This window comes from Zingiber officinale, chromosome 1B (assembly GCF_018446385.1).
Source record: "Zingiber officinale cultivar Zhangliang chromosome 1B, Zo_v1.1, whole genome shotgun sequence".
Classification (NCBI taxonomy): domain Eukaryota; kingdom Viridiplantae; phylum Streptophyta; class Magnoliopsida; order Zingiberales; family Zingiberaceae; genus Zingiber; species Zingiber officinale.
In genome coordinates, this window is record NC_055986.1 from 22,776,774 (window position 1) to 22,790,858 (window position 14,085).

Consider the following 14,085-nt stretch of genomic DNA (forward strand, 5'->3'; position numbering starts at 1 on the left):
TGTCGTCCGGCCGGCGCGTGAGATGAGGGCCGTCCGGACGGAACTCCCCGTCCAGCCGGCCGGACGGACGTCCGGGCCTGTGATCGGTAAAAGGGACAAGAACATCTTATGACAGCTGTCAAGTCCTATGGCTAGGCCATACTCCAAGTCTGACAACGAGGTATTCTGTTGTCCCATCGAAGACGTGCTTGGACTGTAGCAGTATGGCGTCAGGTAAGCTTTCTGACAGACACATACCGAGGTATGGGCTGTGGACACGTATGCGCCTCGGTGGACGTGCAGGAGTTCTTTCACCGCTCTATATAAAGAGCCTCATACTTCGCCGGAGGTACGCGTTCAACACCTTTGGAGCCACTCTTTTTGTTGCTTGCTTACCTGACTTGAGCGTCGGAGGGTCGCCGCCGGGAACCCCTTCCCGGCCCGACTTCTGTGCAGGTTCGCCGGAGGTTCATGCAATCAGGCGAAGATCCGCGTCATCGACCCGGGGAGCGCCACGTGCCCAGCGTCCGTTGATTCAGCTTTCGGACAGGATCAATTTGGCGCCGTCTGTGGGAACGCTCCTGCATCCGAACGGAAACAATGGACGAGGCTGGACGACAACACACGGTGACGCTTTCGACGGAGGAACTCGACGCTCTGATCGAGTCGAGGGCCGCCAAGCTTGTGGAGCAAAAACAGAAAGCAGCAGCCGAGCGGCCGGAGCAGCAAGCAACGTCAGCGTCTGGTGGCCGAGCGGAAGCACCACCGGCCACCGTCGCATTTCATCGAGCCCTATTCCGCACCCCCGAAGCCGCGACAGCTCATAGAGATCGGGGATCTTCTTCGGATGAAGTGCCTAGACGAGAGGACAGAAAAGGAAAAGCCCCCCGCACGGACTCATCTCCCGAGCGGATTAATCGCCAATTTTCAGAGGCTATTCTACGAGACCCTCTGCCCAAGCACTACGTACCTCCGACGATCGGCGAATACAATGGAACCACCGATCCGGATGATCATTTGGGCAAGTTTGATAACACGGCAACCCTACATCAATACACAGATGGGGTGAAGTGTCAGGTTTTCCTTACCACCCTCTCGGGATCGGCTCAACGGTGGTTTTGGAGGTTGCCGGACGGATCCATCACCAGCTTCAAAGACTTCCGAACGGCTTTCCTCCACCACTTTGCAAGCAGTCGGCGCTACCAGAAAACGAGCGTGAGCCTGTTCGCCATCAAACAAGAAGCCCGTGAATCGCTCCGAGCTTACATCCAGCGGTTCAACAAAGTGGTCATGGACATTCCAACGGCCACCTCGGAGACCATGATGAATGCCTTCACACAAGGCCTAGTGGATGGGGATTTTTTCCGATCGCTCATTCGAAAGCCGCCCCGAGACTACGACCACATGCTTCATCGGGCCAATGAATACATCAACGTGGAGGAAGCCCAAGCGGCCCGGAAAAAGAAGCTCCACCCGAACGGGCTCCTCCTGCCGAGCGGAAACAGCATGCTGCTCAGCCACCCAGAGGACCGAGGGCCGAAGCAATCCGCTCCCCCCATGTGAGGTCCCACGTACAAGAGGTAGCGGCCGCCCGACCCAAGCCAAAAAAGAAGTGGACCCCCATGTTCTGCTCCATCCACCGGACGGATACGCACAACACAAGGGATTGTCGAAGTCTTCCCTTGATTACTCATCCCGTTCCCCGAAGTGGTGGTCGACGATCGCCCTCATTCGATAGGCGACAGAGAAATCATGAAGCCGATCGGACACAAGCTGACAGACGAAAACCACAGACGCCCGATCGGCATCGCTCTCCGAGGCGGGAGAATCGCCAAATGTCCAGAGAACGGTCCCGACCGTCCGCTCGGGAAGAAGAAATTAGAATTAATACTTCCCTAGACGAGATCAACATTATTGCTGGCGGGCCGACCGGAGGCGACTCTAACCGAGCGAGGAAGGCGAGCGTCCGACAGCTCCAGATCCATGCGGTCGGCTGCAGTCAGGAAAGGGCGAGCGGACCCGAGATAAGCTTCGGGCCCAGAGACTTGGAAGGAGTCGAAGTGACGCATGACGACGCCCTTCTCATCAAAGCGGTAATAGCAAATTATACTATCCACCGAGTCTTTATTGACACAGGGAGCTCGGTCAACATCATCTTCAAAAAGGCATTTGATCAACTACAAATTGATCGAGCCGAGTTGTTGCCCATGACAACCCCCCTCTATGGGTTTACGGGTAATGAAGTCTTGCCGGTCGGACAAATTCGGCTGGCTATCTCGCTGGGAGAGGAGCCACTCAGGAGGACGCGGATAGCAAACTTCGTCGTAGTGGACTCTCCGTCGGCACACAACGTCATATTGGGGCGGCCAGCTCTCAGCGAATTCCTAGCGGTCGTCTCCACCTTCCACCAGAAGATCAAGTTCCCCGTGGATGACAAAGTGGGAGAAGTACGGGGAGATCAACTGGCCGCTCGGCGATGCTACATCGAGATGGTCCGAGCAGAAGCCAATTCCGCTCGGAAGACGCCCCGGATCGAGGTAAACGCCATCACTGAAAAGCCACCCTCTTTAATTTATGAAGAAAAAGAGGAAGTGCAGATTCACCCAACCCGATCGGAGGCCACGACCTTTATTGCGTCTGATCTGAAGGCCAACCAGAAGGAGGAAGTTATCAAATGCCTCCAGAGAAATTGTGATGTCTTCGTCTGGTCAACGCATGAGCTGCCCGGAATTTCGCCGAGCATAGCGCAGCACGAGCTACATGTCCGACCGGACGCTCGGCCTGTGAAGCAGAAAAAAAGGGATTTCAGCGCCGAGCAGAATGCCATCATCCGGGCGGAGGTGGAGAAGCTTCTGGAAGCCGACCATATACGTGAGGTGCAGTTCCCAAGCTGGCTGGCTAACGTAGTATTAGTCTCCAAGCCGGGCAACAAGTGGAGAGTATGTATAGATTTTCGGGATCTCAACAAAGCTTGCCCGAAAGACTTTTATCCTCTGCCCCGGATAGATCAGCTGGTGGACTCTACGGCCGGCTGCGAATTAATATGTATGCTCGATGCTTACCAAGGCTATCATCAAGTGCCGCTCGCCCATGAAAATCAAGAAAAAGTCAGCTTCGTGACGGCCGACGGTACCTATTGCTATAATGTGATGCCGTTCGGATTGAAGAATGCGGGGGCCACATATCAGCGCCTGATGAACAAAGTATTCAGAGAGCAGATCGGGCGAAATCTGGAAGTGTATGTGGACGACATTCTCATCAAGTCCGTCCGAGCGGCCGATCTCATCAAGGACATGGAAGAAACCTTCCGAACGCTACGCAAATATGGAGTCAAGCTAAATCCCCAGAAGTGCCTGTTCGGAGCAAAAGGAGGGCGTTTCTTGGGGTACATAGTGACCGAGCGGGGTATTGGAGCAAATCCCAGCAAAGTAAGAGCCCTACAAAACATGCCGCCCCCAAGAAATCTGAGGGAAGTGCAACGTTTGACCGGTCGGATAACGGCTTTGTCCAGATTCATATCTAAAATCGCCGACCGGAGCCTTCCTTTCTTCAAAATCTTGCGCAAGGCCACTAAATTTCACTGGGACGAAGAATGCGACCGGGCGTTCGAAGATTTAAAGGCATATATGAATTCTCTCCCGGTATTAGCCAAGCCGGTTACGGGTGAGCCACTTTGTATCTACCTATCCTCGACCGAGCAGGCAATCGGCTCGGCACTGGTGAGGGCGAGCGGAGAGGAGCCTGTGTATTTCCTTAGTCACATTTTAAAAGATGCTGAATCTCGCTACACTGGGCTCAAAAAACTGGCTTTTGCTCTGGTCCTCGCCGCTCGGCGCCTTCGCCCATACTTCCTAGCGCATACCATCATTGTCAAAACTAATAGCCCGCTCGGGCGCGTATTACTGAATCCAGAAGCGTCCGGGCGGAGTTAAGTGAATTTGACATCCAATACCAGCCTCGCTCGGCGATAAAAGCGCAGTCCTTGGCGGATTTCGTTACCGAAGTACAAAGGCCAGAGCCCGAGGCCATGTGGCAGATATTTGTGGATGGATCGTCCACTCGGCTCGGAAGCGGTATTGGTGTATTATTGTTGTCTCCCCAAGAAGAGAAGATGCATCTATCTGTCCGGCTTGACTATAGAGCTACAAATAATGAAGCAGAGTATGAGACCCTTATAGCCGGCTTACAGGCCGCCCGGCATGTAGGGGCCGGACGGGTAATGCTGCATTCAGACTCTCAATTGGCCGCTCAGCAGCTCACAGGTACCTTCGAGATTAACAACGCTCGGCTCAAACTTTATGCCGAGGCCTTCGAAAAACTCAAGGTCGACTTCAGAGAGGTAATTATCCAAAAGATACCCCAAGCCGAGAATCAAGCGGCCGATGAGTTAGCCAAACTTGCGAGCTCAATAACGCCGATCGCCATCCAGCAGCCGATTGAACAAGTATCTTTGGTGGCGCACGTCGACCGGATGGAAGGCCTCACGTTTCTGAGCGACTGGAGGACACCCATCATGGAGTTTTTGCGATCGGGAGCCACACCGTCCGACCAGAACGAAGCCCAGCTGTTAAGGAGGACAGCCGGTAGGTTCACACTCATCGGCGATCAGCTTTATAAGAAGACTTTCTCACGCCCGCTGTTGAAATGCGTGAGCTCGGAGGACTCGGCATACATCCTCCAAGAAGTACATCAAGGATCATGTGGAGGGCATCCGGGCGGACGTTCGCTGGCTAAGAAGATCCTATTAGCTGGGTACTTCTGGCCAACCTTACAATCAGACGCCGCTCGGACAGTGTCGACGTGCCTCTCGTTCCAGAAGTACCATAACTTCTACCACCGACCGGCAGAGGAAATGAAGGCATCAACCATCTCATGTCCGTTTGATCAGTGGGGGATGGATATTGTTGGTCCATTTCCTATGGCGACCGGGCAGCGAAAATTTCTGCTAGTGACAGTTGATTATTTCTCCAAATGGGTGGAGGCCGAGCCGCTAGCCAAGATCACCGAGCAGATGGTCAAGAAATTTAGTTGGCAGAACATCATCTGTCGGTTCAGCATCCCCCGTCGACTTATTTTCGACAACGGGCGGCAGTTCACAGGAAAACTGCTTGAAGATTGGTGCAAAAGTTACGGCATCCCTAAAGCAACGGTCAAGCCGAAGTAGCCAATCGGGAAATTCTTCGTATTCTGCGCGCTCGGCTCGACCATTTGGGAGGAAGTTGAGTGGATGAAGTGTCGGGCGTCCTATAAGCCATCCGAACGACTCCAAAGGAAGGAACGGGCGTCACGCCTTTTCATCTGGTATATGGCGGCGAAGCGGTGATTCCCGTCGAAGTCGGTGTCAAATCCGTTCGGATCCAGAGTTACGATGAAAGCAACGCCGAGCGGAGGAACATGGAGCTGGATTTGGTGGATGAAGAGAGAGCCAAGGCGTCCGTCCGGCTGATGGCGTACCGCCAACGGATGAAGCAAAACTACAACAGGCGTGTAATCCCCAGATCGTTCCAGGTTGGTGACCTTGTCTGGAAGAAAGTCAAGCCGGTCGGCGACGTCGGCAAGCTAGAAGCTCCCTGGGCGGGCCCCTTCAAGGTTATCGAAAAGCTCCGCTCGGGCGCTTACTATTTGGAGGATGAAGATGGATGGCAGCTGGATCGGCCATGGAGTGCAAATCATCTCCAGCCTTATCGTGTCGGATGAAAGGTGCACTGGTGTAACTCATTTTTGTGTATGTTCTAGTCGCCCATGTCCTTGTAATGCAGGAAGCAGAAAGGAAGCAGAAATGAGATTAAAGGATGGCTAATGTGTTTGCCGAGCGGCGGTGTTAAGGATCACCCAAGACCGTCGAGCTCCGACGTTAAATATCGAGAGACGAGCCGGCGTCTATAAACGTCCGAGCGGAAGACCGTCGAGCTCCTACGTTAAATATCGAGAGACGAGCCATCGTCTATAAACCCTCCGAGCGGAAGACCATCGAGCTCCGACGTTAAATATCGAGAGACGAGCCGGCGTCTATAAACCCTCCGAGCGGAAGACCGTCGAGCTCCGACGTTAAATATCGAGAGACGAGCCGGCGTCTATAAACGTCCGAGCGGAAGACCGTCGAGCTCCGACATTAAATATCAAGAGACAAGCCGGCGTCTATAAATGTCCGAGCGGGATACCATCGAGCTCCGTTGTTAAATATCGAGAGACGAGCCGGCGTCTATAAACCCTCCGAGCGGAAGACCATCGAGCTCCGACGTTAAATATCGAGAGAGGGCATCGTCAGCCGAAGCGGAAGACCGTCGAGCTCCGGCGTTAAATATCGAGAGACGAGCCGCCTATAAACCCTCCGGCGGAAGACCGTCGAGCTCCGGCGTTAAATATCGAGAGACGAGCCGCGTCCTATAAACCCTCCGGCGGAAGACCGCCGAGCTCGACGTTAAATATCGAGAGACGAGCCGTCCTATAAACCCTCCGGCGGAAGACCATCGAAGCTCAGGCGTTAAATATCGAGGAGGCGGCATCTATAAAGCGTCGAGGCGGGAGACCGCCGAGCTCGGCGTTAAATATCGAGAGCGAGCTGCCGCTCTATAAACGCGTCCGGCGGAAGACCGTCGAGCTCGACGTTAAATATCGAGGACGAGCCGCGTCTATAAACCCTCCGAAGCGGAAGACCGCCGAGCTCGAGGCGTTAAATATCGAGGCGAGCCGCGCTATAAACGCGTCAGGCGGAAGACCGTCGACTCAGGCGTTAAATATCGAGACGAGCCGGCGTCTATAAGCGTCGGAGGAAGACCGTCGAGCTCGGGCGTTAAATATCGAGAGACGAGCCGGCGTCATAAACCCTCCGAGCGGAAGACCGCCGAGCCCGACGTTAAATATCGAGAGGCGAGCTGGCGTCTATAAACCCTCCGAAAGGAAAACCGCCGAGCTCCGACGTTAAATATCGAGACGAGCCGGCGTCATAAACCCTCCGAGCGGAAGACCGTCGAGCCCGACGTTAAATATCGAGACGAGCCGGCGTCTATAAACGTCCGAGCGGAAGACCGTTGAGCTCCGACGTTAAATATCGAGAGACGAGCCGGCGTCTATAAACGTCCGAGCGAAAGACCGTCGAGCTCCGACGTTAAATATCAAGAGACGAATCGGCGTCTATAAACCCTCCGAGCGGAAGACCGTCGAGCTCCGACGTTAAATATCGAAAGACGAGCCGGCGTCTATAAACCCTCCGAGCGGAAGACCGTCGAGCTCCGACGTTAAATATCGAGAGACGAGCCGGCGTCTATAAACCCTCCGAGCGGATAGCCGTCTACGTGATACATTCCGGCGGTAAGGGCCGATCGATGACAGAGCCTGTTCTTTAAGGCCAACATGCGGCCGAGCGGCTCGCTTAGCAAAATTAGATGAAAAACCCCCTTTGAGGTAAGGGGCAAGGCAAAAGGTTGTTAATAAGAATTAAAGATGGGAGCGCGTGAACGAATGACGCTCCCGCGTCGAGCGGCTATGCAGTCACATGACGAAAGGCGTTTTTTGAAAACAATCGGCTTGAGCTCATGGTAAAGTATGAAGTCGAGCGGAGGAGTTTTAAAGAACACTTTAAACATGACGAAAGAAAAATTTCTCGCCAAAACAAAAGTTGCAAAAACAAAAAGATGATGATCTGTTTACGCCAAACGCTGGGCAAACAAAGGAAATTACAGCTAAAATAAGTTGTGCCGAACGGCAATGATACAAAAAAGTTGATAGAAAACACTCCTCACACATCAAAATCAAAAAGGGCGTCAGGGATAGAGCACATCATGATAGCTAAGTCTTCTGGAGGGACGGACAGCTCGGCGGAGAGGTGGCCTTTGTTCTTCAAATGATCTACCGTCACCTTGATGGCCTCTTCGAAAGTGAGGGAAATCTTGTCGCTGAATTTCTCGCCAAAATCGTCTGAGCGGACGAAGGCCTTCCTCGCTTCATCTGAACGGGCAGATTCTCCGTCTTGATATCCTTTAAGCGCATCTCGGGAGGCATTAAGGGCGGTCTGGAGATCCTTTAAATCCCCTTCAGATTTAAGCCGATCAGCCGAGCGGCTCTCCTTCTCGGTGGCCAGAAGGGCATCCAGATCCTTGATGCGTTGCTCTAGCCCTCTGATCTCCACCTTCATTAGATCCATGTCGTCGATGGCTTTGCGCTTCCGAGTGGTCGCCGTCTTGATCTCTTTGTCCCGTTGTTTGACCACAGCTTCCAGCCGAGCGACCTCGCTCGCCAGATCGGAAGCGCGTCTCCGTTCGGCTTCCAAAAGCTTTTTGCTCTTCTCCAAAGCAACCGTGGATTGCCCTTGGTTTGCCTCCGAAAGTTTAAGTTTTTTCATTTCTTCCTCTAGCTCAGCCAGTCGATTGCTGACTGCGATCTGCTCTACCCAACTCTGCGAATAAAGGCAGTTAAGTTAAAAACTAAAGTAAAAAATATCAGTAAAGCAGAAAGGCATACCGCGGTCGCCTGCTGCAGGTTACTGTCCCCTAGCTGACTCGGGGACATGAGCGCGACGCGTATGCGCGCGTCCTCCCAAACTTTGGCGAGCGGACCGGTGAGGGTGATCTGCTGTTCGGGAGCCGATGGCCGATCGGCGGCCAGTAAGTATTCCTCAGAGGGAAATCTGAGGACAGTTTTAATCACCCTCGGGCCGCTCGAGTCATCTTGAGACGCAGCAGCATGGCCAGAGGACTCGCCGATCGAATAGGAGTCGAGAGTCGGCGCTCAATGGAACAGTAACGAGGGGCCGAGCGGAAGTCATGCTTGGCCGAAGATATAAGGTAACATAGTGCTAACAGTCCTTACATAGCACCCTACCGAAATTCTCCCCAGCATATCGATGCAAATGGCAATCCGGACGTGATGGGAGTGCCGTCTGGCCGACACGTGAGATGAGGGCCGTCCGGACGGAACTCCCCGTCCAGCCGGACGGACGGACGTCTGGGCCTGTGATCGGTAAAGAGGGACAAGAACATCTTATGACAGCTGTCAAGTCCTATGGCTAGGCCATACTCCAAGTCTGACAACGAGGTATTCTGTTGTCCCATCGAAGACGCGCTTGGACTGTAGCAGTATGGCGTCAGGTAAGCTTTCTGACAGACACATACCGAGGTATGGGCTGTGGACACGTATGCGCCTCGGTGGACGTGCAGGAGTTCTTTCACCGCTCTATATAAAGAGCCTCATACTTCGCCGGAGGTACGCATTCAACACCTTTGGAGCCACTCTTTTTGCTGCTTGCTTGCCTGACTTGAGCGTCGGAGGGTCGCCACCGGGAACCCCTTCCCGGCCCGACTTCTGTGCAGGTTCGCCGGAGGTTCATGCAATCAGGCGAAGATCCGCGTCATCGACCCGGGGAGCGCCACGTGCCCAGCGTCCGTTGATTCAGCTTTCGGACAGGATCAACTCTCTAAACAACAGCATAAGGGAAATGAGTCTAACAACAATCTGCCCAATCGAAAACTAATCCAAAACCAATACTAAGAGCAAAAAGGAAGGGCTCTTTCAGATACACACTTCAACCCACGAGATTGGACCACAAGCCACTGTTAACTGACGAAACGGAACACATTGGGTTGCCTCCACAAAAATCCACAGCAATGCAGTAAGGTAGGGCCTGATACAAAGCACAATGAATCGAATCTTCACATTCTTCAGAAATTCAGCGATACAGAACAAAATGCCGAACACGTCGAATCGAATCCAAACTTCCCAACCTAGTCCAACAGTTCAAAACCAATAGAAAGCAAATACATCTTCGACCACAGCTTAAACATCAACAACCTGTCTAAAATGTTAAGAAGCAATCGGAAAGAGCAAAACATCTTCATGCCTAGCCGAAACCACCAAGAACTTGTTCCAAAGCCCAAACTGTCAAGAAGAAATCAAAACAAAACCAACTACAAATAGAAACGCCCAAATCCATCTTAGGGAAAATAGGAATGATTCACGGAATGAACCGAGAGCACACGAAAAAATTGATTTATATCTCCTTCAAACTTTTGGCATTTTAGCAAGCATCTTGTTTCCCCCAGCTACCCATCTCCTACCTCACGGATCTGGTACCAACATATAGGAATGAACTTGCCTTTCCCTTCTCGCGTCGCCGTCGAAATCCCTAGATGTCGCGCCGACAGGGAATATGCCAAGGTCTCTGTGTCTGATCGTCGTGTCCTCCGAGGCTCGCCGACATGGGGAGATGCTTGGCTGGAGCTCCAAGTACGATGGTGAGCTCCGTCAAAATCGGCGGGGGCAGTGGTGACAGGCAACGACTGTAATGGCCAGTAGAGAGGAGCTAGGCCACGACCTGGCGGTTCCTTGCTCTTGGCCATAGTCAACGTGGGCGGCTCGAGCGGAGGAGTCGGAGCCGATGGTTGGCAGGCAACGATGGATCGAGTGGAAATCGGGAGGAGAAGGGAGAGGGCAAGGGGAATCGACGGTCGGCGCTCCACGCCGAGTGAGGGAGAGGCGACGTCGGGCGCAGAGAGGGGAAGAGGAGAAGGCTTCGGCGCAGAGAGCTTAGGGGAGAAGATCGGGTAAGAGGAAAGGAATAGGGAGAGATATTTATATTTAGAATTTAGTTTTCGATAAATCAAAACCTAAGTTTATTCCTCAATCAACTCTCATCTTTGGGTATTTTAAACAGGCTTTTGCCCAAGTCTATAAATTCATCACCTTAAACTTATCATACGAGCTCCGATTAAATCCCAAAAAATTTCTAAAAATTCTGATAAGATTATTTGTCAAATAACTTTATTATTTAATTATTATTTGGGCATCGTATTTTATATTTTTCTCCACTAATAAAAATTTGATCCTCAAATTTACTGTTCAACATAGGGATCCTCATCTAAGAGTAACAACCAAACTACATATTCATATACCACTCCATCCAAGTTATCATAACAAATCTCTAACCGTAAAAGATGACTCTATGGGTGATGAGCTCACCCTGCTTCCGCTACTCACATATTGTTGTCTAACCAACTATAGGTAAATCAACTACATCTAAAATCCATAATGCACCCTATCAGCAGATCCTCTATCAGTCCTGGGTAATCCCACAACAAAGTTCATCATAACAAGCTCTCATTTCCATATCAGTGGAGGGGGGGGGGGGTCATTTATCTGAATATACCTCCTAGGTTATCCTACCAAACACATATAACCCAAAGGTCAGAATCTTCATGAAATAGAGTTTGTCAGCCTTTTACTGACCGAACTAATAAAAGTAACTCAGTACTCTACTAACTACACCAATAAGAATAGATCAGTCTTCTACTAACCAAGTCAACAAAAGTAAATCGGTCCTCTTCTTCCCAAGTCAATAAGGGTAAATCGGTTCTCTACTAACCGAAGCAACAAGATATTTAGCAGATACTATCCACTACCCAACTAGTGATAACAGAAACTAATGATACTGGTGGTATGATAAGAGAAATCTCATGAGACCGTAATCCCTAATCTCTAGTAGTGTTTGATGGATCTAACTAATGACTGACACAACACAAGTCATACATGGTATAAATAACTAGTCAAGTAACAACAGAAGTGTATGACAACAATATACCACATACCTCTTATAGTTTGGAGATTCCTGCCGCTGCTTGGTCCCAAAACTCGAAAAGTCACATCCAGAAAATCAAAACACGAATTCTAAAATACAAGAAAATAGGCATCGTAAAACTTGTGGCTCTGATACCAATAAATTGACATCAAATTAACTCAAAAATTTAGAACATGAAAATAGGTTTCGTAAACCTGCTCTGATACCAATAAATTGATATGGGATTAACTCGAAAATCCAGAACACGAAAAATAGGTATCGTAAAACTTTGCTCTAATACCAATAAATTGGTATCAGATTAATTTGAAAATCCAGAACATGAAAAACAGCCATCATAAACTTCGCTCTGATACCAATAAATTGTCACGCCCCAGAGGAGTGTCTATCGATAAAATTTCGACAGCATCTCTCCTGTACCGGTGACAATATGAATTATATATACATACACAACTATATACAAACATATTCAGCAACCACACAACTGGATATAAGCACAACTACGCAGTTTATAAGCAACCCACCCGGCTAAAACAAAAGAACACAACAACACAGTTTATAAGCAGCCCACACGGCTAAAAGTAAACACAGCGAAAATCATAAAGAAAATATACGAATGTAAAACCAACCAAACCAATTACCCAAAATACCTACAATCACCAGACTAGACTCCAAAAATCTACATCAACTAGTTACAACACAAACTCGAGAAAGCACTATACCACTTAAATAGAAATAAGACCAAAAAGAAAACTGTCCTCGAATGTGACGTGGGACTAACAACCAGGACTCTCCCAAGCTGTTAGCTAGAGCCCTAGAGCCAATCATTTGATGATTGTATTTTGGACTTATTGTATCATATTCTATATAAATAAAGGCATTTGAATTTTGGTTATTATACTTACTTGTATTGGTGCCAAATAAACTAAGTATAATAATGTCCTTGAGTAGACGGTTCTCACCTATATCAATCGGTTAGTTGAACCGATAGTGAGATGATATAGGGAACACTACTCTTAATCATTCCTAGTCGAATATTAACATTCAGGGACAATGTTAATGCAATAAGACTAGCATGTAGGTCAACTCGATAACTTGATCTCACAAGTCATGGATATAGAGATATCAAGTTGACACATGGGTATACATTAGAGAATGTATACTGAATGACCCGCCATGAGAAAGTATCATGGATCGTTATATGAGTGTCATATACTTTCTCATGTGGCTATTAGTATGACTACTAGTCCTTAGACCTGAAGTCACCATAGATCCCTACATAAGGAGTTATGTACTTTGGTTTCGTCAAACGTCAACCGTAACTGGGTGGACTATAAAGGCGATTACTCGGTATATAACAAATTATGCAGAGGGATGTGAGTGATGTAGATGAGATCTATCCCTCCTATATGACGGAAGAGACATCGGTATTCTTGATAGAGTGAGACCACGAAGTGCATGGCCATGCCCAAATGAGTCAATATAGGATATTGAGCTCATTTGATTTAGTGAGTCTACTTGGAGTTCAAGATTTAGATTGGTCAGAGGATGACACGGTCTATGCCTCACATTGACCAATCTAGATGTCTAGGATAGAAGGACACTTGTCATATATTGTGAGGAGTCACAATTAGTAGTCACAAGGTGATGTTGGATCTCAACATTCTTGTAACTTGGGTAGTGATGATGTGTTGCTAGATACCGCTCATTACTTATGCTCCTAAATGAGTTTAGGGCATTGCCAACGTTACAAGAACCTATAGGGTCACACACTTAGGACAATTAGATAGAGATTAGGTTCATATGATGAACCAAGAGGATTAGATTCATTTGATGAATCAAATTGGATTAAGAGTAATCCTAATTGGGCTAACTTGAGTTGGACTCAACTGGATTCATGTATTCAATGAGTCTAATTTAGATTATGACTCATTAAATCAACTTAATTTAATGAATTATATTCATTATATTAAGTTAGCTTGAATCAAATGGTTAGATTAGATCAACCATGGAAGAGATTTGGACAAGTTTGACTTGACTTGAGAGGAAGATTAAAAGTCAAGTTTAACTTGACTTTATGCCACCTCATTGGTGAGTTGGCATTGATGTGGACCAATGATGTTACTCCACATCATCATGGGTGCCACCTCATGGAAGTTACAAAGTCATTTTCTTTAATAGCTTCACATTAATTGCACTTAATGCAATTTTTTGGGAGTTACACAACTTGAAAGTGGCCGGCCACTTTTGAATGGGAATCAAATTGATTTTCCTCATTCAAGTGCATTATTCCTTCTTCTTCCTCTTGGAGCTCTCTTCCTCTCCCTCTCCTCTTCTTGCCGTGACCTATCAAGGTGCTAGCACACCTTTGTTTAGGTCTTCTCCACCTAAGTTGTCCGTGTGGATACTTCTAGAGGAGTATCTATCTTGATACTCTTGAGATCCGGCACCGTTTGGACGAGCGGGAACGCGAAGGGCTTCGCTTCAAAGGTATAACTCTTTTCATGTAGATCTAGGAGTAGATCTAAGGAGAAACTCGT